Source organism: Vombatus ursinus, unplaced genomic scaffold (assembly GCF_900497805.2).
Source record: "Vombatus ursinus unplaced genomic scaffold, bare-nosed wombat genome assembly UNPS02014863.1, whole genome shotgun sequence".
Classification (NCBI taxonomy): domain Eukaryota; kingdom Metazoa; phylum Chordata; class Mammalia; order Diprotodontia; family Vombatidae; genus Vombatus; species Vombatus ursinus.
In genome coordinates, this window is record NW_020954641.1 from 35,967,688 (window position 1) to 35,979,556 (window position 11,869).

Here is an 11,869-nt window from a genome sequence, read left to right on the forward strand (position 1 = left end):
CTTCCTTCCTTCCTTCCTTCCTTCCTTCCTTCCTTCCTTCCTTCCTTTCCCTCAGTCCAAATAGGGCATCACATCCTTACCTGAGGGTGCAAAGGGAATGTAAATTCTAATCTCTGAAACTTTTTTCTTTCCACTTAAAGGCCAGCCTTAATCTCATTGATTAGCCAACAATAGGTCCCAGGCCAATCCCTACTTGGTCATTGTTTGTGCCCAGATTGGCTTAGAATGAAGGTAAATAACAATTGCTTCTATTTTGCCCAGAAGGTGTTTCCCATCCAGACTGTCTTTTTTTTTTTTTTGATTAGGTAAAGAGGTCATTCTCTACCTCATTTCTTATTAAGCCTTAATCATTGAACTGGGGTATTGCCTCAGTCAAACTGAGACCTGTTAAAGACCTTAGCTTGAAAAGGCTGAGGTCCCCCCCTGCATCCTGGGCCATCTCCACTTGTCCTGATCTATATCTGGCCACTGAACCCAGATGGCTACAGAGGAGAAAGTGAGGCTGATGACCTTGAACAGCCCTCTCTCATTTAAATCCAATTCACTTGAATGTCATGGCATCACCTCCCTGATGTCATGGTCATCCTCCAGAGCGAAGGACAAACAACAATAACCACTACCACCATCTTTTTCGCCTAACTGCCTTCCGTTGTGAGTAATTTCTGTCACTAGAAATGCTCGAGCAACCGCTAGATGCCCATCTATCAAGGATATTGTAAAAATAATTTCTACACTAAGTAGGGCATTGAACTCAATGATTTCTTTTATTCTTTGCAATTTGACATCCTATGATTCCATGCTGAGTCACCTACCACCTTTGGAAAAATACTATAGAATTGTCGGTGCAGCTTTCACACATTCCCTCTATCAGCCAGTGAATCATGAATCCTTGTGGTCTCATTTTGACATAACTTGATATACATTGAAATAGTTTTTACTGGAGTAAAAATAACTGAATTTGCTAGCAAGCTTTTCTTTTAATATTAAGACTACCTACCACAGTCTACATTTAGAATAACAAGCCAGACCTGACCACACCTTATCTTGGCTCACATTTCTCTCAGGAGATATTAATGTAGCAACCTCTTCTAAAGACACTTTAGGAAAGGATGTCAATGTTTCATGATGATCCCCACTGCCATTTCTTAGCACCCATTGCAAAGGTTTTAGCTACCAAAACAATGATTCCTGATTTCCTAAAAGCTCACACAAGTGTGCAGGAGTGCATAAGCCCTTGTTCTCTTTCTTGCTTTCCTTCATATCCTAATGTCCCTCATATGCTTTGCACATCCCTAATGAATGGCCCACAGATGGCTAGCCATCTCCTAAACAAGAAAGTGTTCCTATTACAGCTACTCACATAGGCATTGTCAAAATAGGTGTGAAGCCAGAAAACCTGCAGATCCACCAAAACCACATTGTAAAATGTACTATTTTGATATTAACTTCTTTCACCCAAAGACTTCTCAATATTTTTATCTTTACCTAGATTATTGGTAAAACACATTTATTACTTTCCCTCCCTGTGCCCTCTCTGAACAATATGAGACAATTTTTTTTGACAGCAAACAGCACAAAATTTCTTTTATTACCTATTTTTGGCAATTTCTGTTTTCCAAAGAGACTATATAGCTGAAATATTTTTATTTTAAGATTATTTTGATTGAAACTCTTGATTCTGGAATCCTCATCTGAGAGCCAAAAAAGCTGAGAACATAGAGCATTGTAGTGACTCATCTGAGGAGGCAGTGTGAACCTTCTAGTTTCAGGACTCAGGTGTACCACTTACTAAATGCACAACTGAAGGAAAGTGACTTAATTTTTTTGAGTATTAGTCTCCATATATGTAAAATAGGGATAATAATACCTGGATTATCTAGTACTTAATCAATCAGCAAGAATTTATTTATTAAGAACTTACTATATGACAAGCACTGTGATAGGTGCTGAAAATAGAGATATAGAAGCAAAACAGTCCTTACCCTCAAGGATCTTATTTTCTTTTGAGAGTGACAACATGTAAATGTATAAATATATATAAAATTTATGCAAGATAGACATATGGTAATTTGGAGGGGGTGGGCAGAAACATGTAGATGGGTAGATCAACAAAGTTCTCATGTAGAAGGTGATGTTTAAGCTGAGTTTTGAAAGAAACTAGAGTTTTAAGAGATAGAGATGAAGAAGGAATGGATTCTAGGCATGGGAGATATGCCTGTAAAAAGGTACAAAGATGGGAGATGGTGTTCTGTGTGAAAAACATGAAGGTCAGTGTGGTTGTCCCATAGAGTGTGTCAAAGAAAATAATAGATAATAAGACTGGAAAGGTAGATTGGAGCCAGATGGCAAAAGGCTTTAGATGCCAAACATGTATTTGTATTTGATATTAGAGATATAGTAACAGGAAAACAATGGTGTTGATTGAATAAGAGAGTGACATAGTACTGTTGGAACTATGCTCCTTCCTTTGGGCTGATTTTTTTGAGTACTGAGCATGGACCAGTTGTTAGGACATGGGAAAGGGTAGACAACCTATGGGAAAATAGGATGTGCAGTGAGTGAATAGAGCACTGGCCTTGGTGTCAGGCAAATCTGAATTCAAATCCTTCCTCAGACACTTCCTAGCTATGTGACCCTGGGAAATCACTTAACCTCTCAACCTGTTTCCTCTTCTGCAAAATGGGGATAATAATAACACTACTGTCCCAGGGTAATTTTGAGAATCAAATGAGATAATACTTGTTTTCTCTTTATTTTTGGATAATATTTTATTTTTTCAATTATAAGTAAAAATAATTTTTAACATTCATTTTTTAAAAATTTTGAATTCCGAATTCTCTCCTTTGATGCCCCCTCCACTCATTGAGACAATAAGCATTTTGATGTAGATTTTACATGTGTAATCATGCAAAACATTTCTGTATTAGTGTTGTGAAAGTAAACACAGACTCCCCCCCTCAAAAAAAAACAAAACTGCACACATGAAAAGAGTAATGAAAGAGAAAAATGCCTCAATCTGCATTCAGACATCAGTTCTTTGTCTGGAGGTGGATAGCATTTTTCATCGTGAATCTTTTGGAATTGTCTTGGATCATTGTATTATGAAGAATAACTATGTCATTCACAGCTGATCATCATATAATATTGCTGTTTCAGTGTAAAATGTTTTCTTGATTCTGCTCACTTCACTTTCCATCAGTTCATGTAAGTCTTTCCAGATTTTTCTGAAGGCATTCTGCTCATCATTTCTTATAGAACAATTGTATTCCATTGCAATCATATATCACAATTTGTTCAGCCATTCCCCAGTTGATGGGCATCCCCTTAATTTCTGATTCTTTGCCACCACAAAAAGAGCTGCTATAAATATTTTTGTACATCTGTCCTTTTTTTTTTTCATCTCTTTGAGATACAGACCTGTTAGTGGTACTGCTGAATCAAAAGGCATACATGATTTTATAGTCGTTTGGGCATAGCTCCAAATTGTTCTCTGGAATGGTTAGATTAGTTCCCAACTCCACCAATAGTGTTTTAGTGTCCCAGTCTTCCCACATCCCCTCCAACATTTGTCATTTTCCTTTTCTCTCATATTAGACAATCTGATAGGTGTGAAGTGGTAACCCAGAGTTGTTTTTATGTGCATTTCTTTAATCAAGAGTGATTTAGAGCTTTTTTTAACAATAAGACTATAGATAGCTTTGATTTCTTTGAAAACTGTCTCTTCATATCCTTTGACTATTTATTAAATGGGGAATTGGTTGTGTTCTTATAAATTTGACTCAATTTCTATATATTTGAGAAGTGAGTCTTTATAGAGTCACTTTCTGTGAAATTCCTCAGCTTCCCCCTTTCCTTCTAGCCTTGGCTGCATTGGTTTTGTTTGTGCAGAACATTTTAAATTTAATATAATCAAAATCATCCATTTTATATATTGTAATGCTCTCTGTCTCTTGTTTGGTCATAAAATATTCCCTTATCCATAGATCTGACAGGTAAACTCTTCCCTGTTTTCCTAATTTGCTTGTGATACTATATGTCTAAATCATGTAGCCATTTTGACTTTATCTAGGTATACTGTGTGAGAGGTTGATCTATACATTTATTGTTGCTTTTTAGTCATTTTCTAGTCATTTGTGACTCTTTGTGACTCCTTTTGGGGATTTTCTTGGTAAATATACTATAGTGGTTTGCCATTTCCTTCTCTAGCTCATTTTATAAATGACAAAATCAAAGCAAATAGGTTTAAGTGACTTGTCCATGGTCACACAGCTAGTAAGTACCTGAGGCTGGATTTGAATTCAGGTCTTCCTGACTTGAGGCCCAGTACTCTATCCACTGTGACATCTAGCACGTAGCTTCTGCCAAACTGTTTTCTAGTTTTCCCAGCAGTTTTTCTCAAATACTAAGTTCTTGTCCCAAAAGTTTGGATCTTTGGGTTTATCAAACACTATATTACTATGATCATTTTCTGCTGTGTATTGTATACCTAATTTATTCCATTGATCCATATTTCTTAACCAGTGCAAGTTTTGTTTTTTAGACCTGGTATCGGTAAGCCACCTTCTTTCACTTTTTTTTCATTAATTCCCTTGATTTTCTTGACTGTTTGTTCTTCTATGTGAATTGTGCTATTATTTTTTCTTGCTCTATAAGGCATTTTTCTTTTTGGTAGTTTGATTGGTATGGCACCAAATAGTTTAAGGAGAATTGTCATTTACATTTTATTGTCTCAGCCTACCTATGAGAAATTAATATTTTCCCAATTCTTTAGATGTGAATTTTATTTGTGTAAAAAGTGTTTTGTAATTATGTTCATATATGGGGGCAGCTAGGTGGTGCAGTGGACAGAGCACCAGCCCTGGAGTCAAGAGGACCTAAGTTCAAATCTGGCCTCAGACCAAACACCTGACACTTACCAGCTGTGTGACCCTTGGCAAGTCACTTAACCACAATTGCCTAAAATAAAAATGAAGGAATTATGTTCATATAGGTCCTACTTTTGTCTTGGCAGGTAGATTTTCAAGTATTTCATATTGTTTGCGGTTATTTTAAATGGAATTTATCTTTCTATCTCTTCCTGCTGGAATTTGTTGGTCATATATAGAAATACTGCTTGGAGTCAGGAGGACTGGAGTTCAAATCTGACCTCAGACACTTGACACTTACTAGCTATCTGGGTGACCCTGGGCAACTCACTTAACTCCGAATTGCTTCACCAAAAAGCCAAAAAAAAAAAAAGAGAGACAAAAAGAAAAAAGGGAGAAATACTGATGATTTATATGGTTTTAGCTTATATCCTGAAACTTTGCTGATATTGTTAATTATTTCAACTAGTATTTTCATTGGTTCTCTAGTTTTCTCTAAGTATACATCATATCATTTGCAGAGTGATAGTTTTGTTTCCTCATTGCCTATTCTTATTCCTTCAATTCTTTTTCTTGCCTTATTGATACAGCTAACATTTCCAGTGCAATATTGAATAATAGTGATGACAATGGGCACACTTGCTTTACCACTGATCTTATTGGGAAGGCTTCTAGCTTTCCCCCATTAAAGCTAATGCTTGATAATGGTTTTAGCTAAATATTATTTATCATTTTAAGGTAAGTTCCATTTATTCCTATGCTCTCTAATGTTTTTAATAAGAATGGGTGCTATATTTTGTCAAAGGCCTTTTCTGTATCCATTGAGATCATCATATGATTTCTGTTGGTTTTGTTACTATACAGTCAATTATGCTGATAGTTTTCCTAATATTGAACTAGCCCTGCATTCCTGGTATAAATCCCACCTGGTCGTAGTGTCCAATTCTTGTGATAGATTGCTGTAACCCCCTTCCTAGTATTTTATTTAAAAATTTTGCATCAGTATTGGGGAAATTAGTGTTTAGTTTTCCTTCTCTGTTTTTGCTCTTCCTGGTTTAGGCATCAGCACCATATTTGTGTCACAAAAGGAATATGGTAGGATTCCTTCTTTGCTTATTTTTCCAAATAGCATATACATACACACACACACACACACACACACACATACACACATACACACATACATATACACATACTTACACACTCCCCTATGTCTGTATCTTTAAATGTTTGATAGAATTCACTTGTGAATATATTTGGTCCTGGCAATTTTTTCTTAGGGAAAAAAATTATGGCTTATGTAATTTTTTTTCCAAGATAGGTTATTTAAGTATTTTAGTTCTTCTTCTGTTAATCTGGGCAATTTATATATTTTTCTAAATATTCATCCATTTCACTTAAACTGTTAGTTTTATTGGCATATATTTGGGAAAACAGTTCCTGATATTTCCTTTAATTTCATCTTTATTGGTAGTGAATTCAACTTTTCATTTTTTGATACTGGTAATTTGGTTTTCTTCTTTCTTTTTTTAAAATAAAATTATCCAGTGGTTTATTCATTTTATTGTTTTTTTTTATAACTCCTAGTTTTATTTATTAATTCAATGGTTTTCTTACTTTCAATTTTATTAATCTTTTCTTTGATTTTCAGGATTTCTAATTTGGTATTTAACTGGGGATTTTTAATTTGTTATTCTTCTATTTTTTTTTTAGCTGCACGCTCAAGCCATTGATCTGCTTTTTCTCTATTTTATTGATGTAAGAGTTTAGAGACATAAAACTTCTCCTAATTATTGCTTTGTCTGCATCCCATAAATTTTGGTATGTTGTCTCATTGTTGTCATTCTCTTTAATGAAGTTATTGATTTAGTCTATGATTTATTCTTTGACTCTCTCATACTTTAGGATTAGATTATTTGGTTTTTAATGAATTTTTTAATATATGTTTCCATGGTACTTTATGGCATGTAATTTTTATTATATTATCATCTGAAAAGTATACATTTAATATTTCTGCTTTTCTGCATTTGGTTGTGTGGCTTCTATGCCCTAATACATTTTTGTGTAGCTGCCATGTACCATTTGAAAAAAAAAGTGTATTTCTTTCTATTTCCATTTGATTTTCTCCAGACGTCTATCATAGCTAACTTTTATAAAATTCTATCCATCTCCCTAACTTCTTTCTTGTTTAATTTTTGGTTAGATATATTGAGTTCTGAAAGCAGCAAGTTGAGGTCCCTCACTAGTATGGTTTTACTGTCCATTTCCTTCTTTAACTTACTTAATTTTTCCTTTAAGAATTTGGATACTATACCATTTGGTGCATATATGGGTACCTTTTAGCAAAATGTAGTTTCCTTGCTTATCTCTTTTAACTAGATCTATTTATGATTTTGCTTTGTCTAAGATCATGAGTGCTACCCCTGTCTTTTATTTTTTTTTTTACTTCAGCTGAAGCATAATAGAGTCTCCTCCAGACCTTTACTTTTACTTCAGGTGTGTCTCTCTGCTTCATAACTGTTTCTTGTAAATAGCATATTGTAGGGTTCTGTTTTTTAATCCACTATGCTATCCACTTCTGTTTTATAGGTGAATTTATCCTATTCACATTCATAGTTATGTTTTTTTTTAATATTCATCCTGTTTCTCCCCCCATCATTTATTCTTCTTTCTCTTTCCTTTCACCTAGTCACTCCTCAAAATTGTTTTGCCTCTGACTACTGCTTCCCCAAACCTGCCTTCCTTTCTATCACCTCCATCCCCTTTCCCTCCTGCTTCCCTGTTGGGCAAGATATATATTTACACCCAACTGAGTGTATGTTTTTCCCTCTTTTAGCCATTTCCAATGAGAGTAAGGTTCAAGAGCTGCCTGCCAATTTCTTAGGAGTTACAAATATTATCTTCCCATGTATTGATTACCCTATGATTAATCTTTTCTTTTTATAATCACCTTGCATCTTATATTTGAAAGTCAAATTTTCTATTCAGCTCTGGTGTTTTCATCAGGAATGCTTGAAAGTCTTCATTTCCTTAAATGTCCATTTTTCCCCCTGTAGCATTATATTGTTTTGTTGGGTAGTTGATTCTTGGTTGTAATCCTAGGTCCTTTGCCTTCTGGAAATCATATTTCAAACTTTCTGATCCTCTAATATAGAAACTGTTAATCTTGTGTTATTCTGACTGTGGCTTTATAATATTTGAATTGTTTCTTTCTGGCTGCTTATGTTTTTCCCCTTCCCTTGGGAGCTTTGGAATTTAGCTGTAACATTTCTGAAAATTTTCATTTTGGAGTCTCTTTCAGGAGGTGATCTTTGGTTTCTTTCAATTTCTATTTTACTCTTTAGAGCTCAGCTGTCAGGGAAGTTTTCTTTTATAATTTCTTAAAATATGAGGTGTGGGTTCTTTTTTTTTTTATCATGGATTTTAGGTAGTCTAAAAACTCTTAAATGATCTCTCTTCTATCTATTTTCCAGGTCACTTGCTTTTCCAGTGAGAAAATTTTCTTCTATTTAAAAATTTTTTCTTTTAAAATTAATTTTATTATTAATTATAATTTTATTTAATTAATTTTAAATATTATTATTAATTATTTCTTTTTTTATACACTTCATTTTGTTTTATGGTTTCTTGATGTCCATGAGGTCATTAGTTTCTACTTGCCCAATTGTAATTTTTTTTGGGGGGGCTGGGCAATGGGGTTAAGTGACTTGCCCAGGGTCACACAACTAGTAAGTGTCAAGTATCTAGTCTGAGTTTGGATTTGAACTCAGGTCCTCCTGACTCCAGGGCTGGTGCTCCATCTGCTGTACCACCAAACTGTCCCCCCAATTGTAATTTTTAAGGAATTCTTTTCTTCAGTGACTCTCTTTTAGTATTTATATCTCTTTTTCCATTTGGCCAATTCTGTTTACTAAGAAATTCTTCTCTTCAGTAATTTTTATACCTCTTTCAATACTTGACCTATTGTGTTTCTTAGAGTGTTATTTTCTTCAGTATTTTTTGTGCCTGCTTAAGCTGTTGACTCTTTCTTACATCACTTTCATTTCTTTCCCCCATTTTTCATCTGCCTCTCTTATTTGTTTATCCTTTGAGGTTTTACATGTGGATTCTTTGATCTTATTGTCTTCTTCTGAGTTTGTGTTTTGATCTACCCTGTCACCACAATAACTTTCTATTATCAACTGTCTTCTTCTTCTTTCTCATTTTTCCAGCCCCTTACCCCTCTTTTGACTTTTCACTTTATGTTAAAATTGGGCTCTGCTCCCTGGGTAGATGGGGAACTTTCCCAAGTTTCAAGATTTTTGTGCCTCTGTGTTAGTAGCCTGTTCTGGAGGTCTGTACGTTTTCAGTTTGAAGACAAAGGTGGTATGATCTAAAGTGAAGTGTGGTCAAAGATCTCCTGAATTGTGCTTTGGTTTATGACCAACAACAAGCACTTTTTTCAACCTAGAACCATGATCAGGGCCCCTGCTGCTGGTCATCCTCCTTGCCCTGTGACTGCAACCTAGAACCGCATATAGGCAGTGCAACAGAGTACTGCACCAAGGGCCAGCAAATGAGCTCCTATAATTTCCTTCTGACCAGTTGTCTGACTCTCACCACCTCTTCTTCCTCACCTTACTAATTTTGGCCTGAGAGCTTCTGCTGCTGATTCATTTGCTCCAAAGATTATTGAGGACTTGCACTGGTCATAGTCCACTATTGGATGCCTGCTGCAGTGGTGAAGGGCCTTGATAATGGCTTGTGCCACATTGTGGGACCTCACTGCTGGCTTCCTGGGGGTAGCCTGTGCTAGATTGTACTTCATTCCCTCCCCAGTGAGACAGACCTTTCTTGCTGACCTACTCAGTTTTCTTGGGATAGAAAATTGATGATCTTGATACATCAGAATTCATTTTGAGGCATTATTTTAATGTTGTCTGGAGGGGAGTTTTGGAGAGGTCAGGCAATTCCCAGCCCTTACACCATCATCTTAGATCTCCCTCTCATTTATTTATTTTTAATATTATTTTTAAAACATTTTCCAAATTCTCTCCCTTCTTTTCACTCCTTTCCCTCCCATCTTGAAAGAAAGAAATGTGATATAAATTATACATGTGAAATCATGTAAAACTTATTTCCATGTTAGTCATGTGGCAAAAGAAGCAAGACAAATAAAGTGAAAAAATAATGCTTCAATCTGCATTTAGACCCTATCATTTCTTTCTCTAGAGGTGGAAATAAGTTTTCATTATAAGTCCTTCAGAATTGTCTTGGATCATTGTACTGCTCAGAATAGCTAAGTCATTCACAGTTGATCATTGTACAATATTTGGTTCTGCTCACTTTACTTTGCCTCGGTTCATAAGTCTTCCCAAGTTTTTTTTTTAAAATATACTACTTGTCATTTCTTATAACACAATATATTCCAACACAATCATATGCCACAACATGTTCAGCCATTTCCCAACTGATGGGCAGCCCCTCAATTTGTAATTCTATGCCACTACAAAGAGAGCTGCTATAAATATTTTGTATATATAAGTCTTTTTCCTTTTGTCTCTTTGGGATACAGACCAAGTAGTAGTATTTCTACATTCAAAGATATGCACAGTTTTATAGCTCTTTGGCCATAGTTCTAAATTGCTCTCCACAATGTTTGGATCAATTCATAACTTCACCAATAGTACATTGGTGTCTCAATTTTTCTACACCCCCTACAACTTTTGTCATTTCCTTTTCTAGCCAATGTGATAAGTGTGAGTTGGCTTTAATTTTGTATTTCTCTCAATAGTCATTTAGAGCATTTTTCATATGAGTATAGATAGATAATACTTGTAAAGCACTTTGTAAATTTTAAAGCACTATATATATGCTAACTATTGTTGTGATGACTTATTAACTAATTGGGAGAAAGAGAAGAAAGTAAGGAAATAATCATTTATTAAATTTTCCTAATATGTGTCATGTACTGTGCTTAATGTTTTATAAATATTATTCACTGGTCCTCAAAACAACCCTGGGAGGTAGGTGTTATTATTATCCATATTTTACAGTCTAAGAAACTGGGGCAAACAGAGGTTAAGTAAGTTGTTCAGATACATGCAGTTAGTAAGTGTCTGAGGCTGAATTTGAACTGAAGTCTTCTTGACTCTAGGACTAGTTCTCTATCCACTCTGCCACCTGGTTGCCTCAAAAAGGCGTGAAAAATTCAGTGCTAATGCTAATGGTGCCCACCTTTCCAGGCCCTCCACAACTGCAATTATCATCCAACAGCTCTATGTCCCCATTGATGCCTAAGACCCTTCCCCTTTGAGCTCTTTGAGCTCAGATGAATGGAAATCCTAATTAGTGAAGGAAAGCTGCCAGGATCATTAGATGTGTTAAGTAGTTTAGGAACTGTGATTCATCTGGTGAGTACTTTGACACATGCTTGGATATTTTTTCATCTGGTCCACAGAAATATGAAGGACATGCGATTACCTATCATATCATTCTGTTGGAGTGAGCCTTTCCCTGGCAGGCAGTCCTAGCCCACTGGCTGTCCAGCATTTGCTTTTATTTTCATGCTCCTAAGAGATTTTGCTGGCATTTTCACTATTATAGCCTTTCCAAGGACAGACTCCATCAAGAGGTGACAATTGGGTTGTGGCTCTGAAACCCAAAGTTCCCCAGATGGCTATTTATTATAGTGGTTAATTCTCATAATTCTCCTGCAGCACCATATTGCACCTTAATTAATAATCACATTTTCCATAATACACTCATTAAACTAAGGCCAGAATCTGCTGGTATAATGTGCCATACCATATTCATGTTGCTCAACAGCATTCATCTTACATGAGAGTGTTACTTACATAACTCTGAAGTTATTATTGGTGAGAAATTCAGTGCTTAGCCAACCCAAAGCAGATGAAGCTCAAATTTTTCCAGAACATGAAGACTTTTAGGACATATGAATGTAAATGTGTGCGATTTTGTGTGTGTGTGTGTGTGTGTGTGTGTGTGTGTGTGTGTGTGTGTGT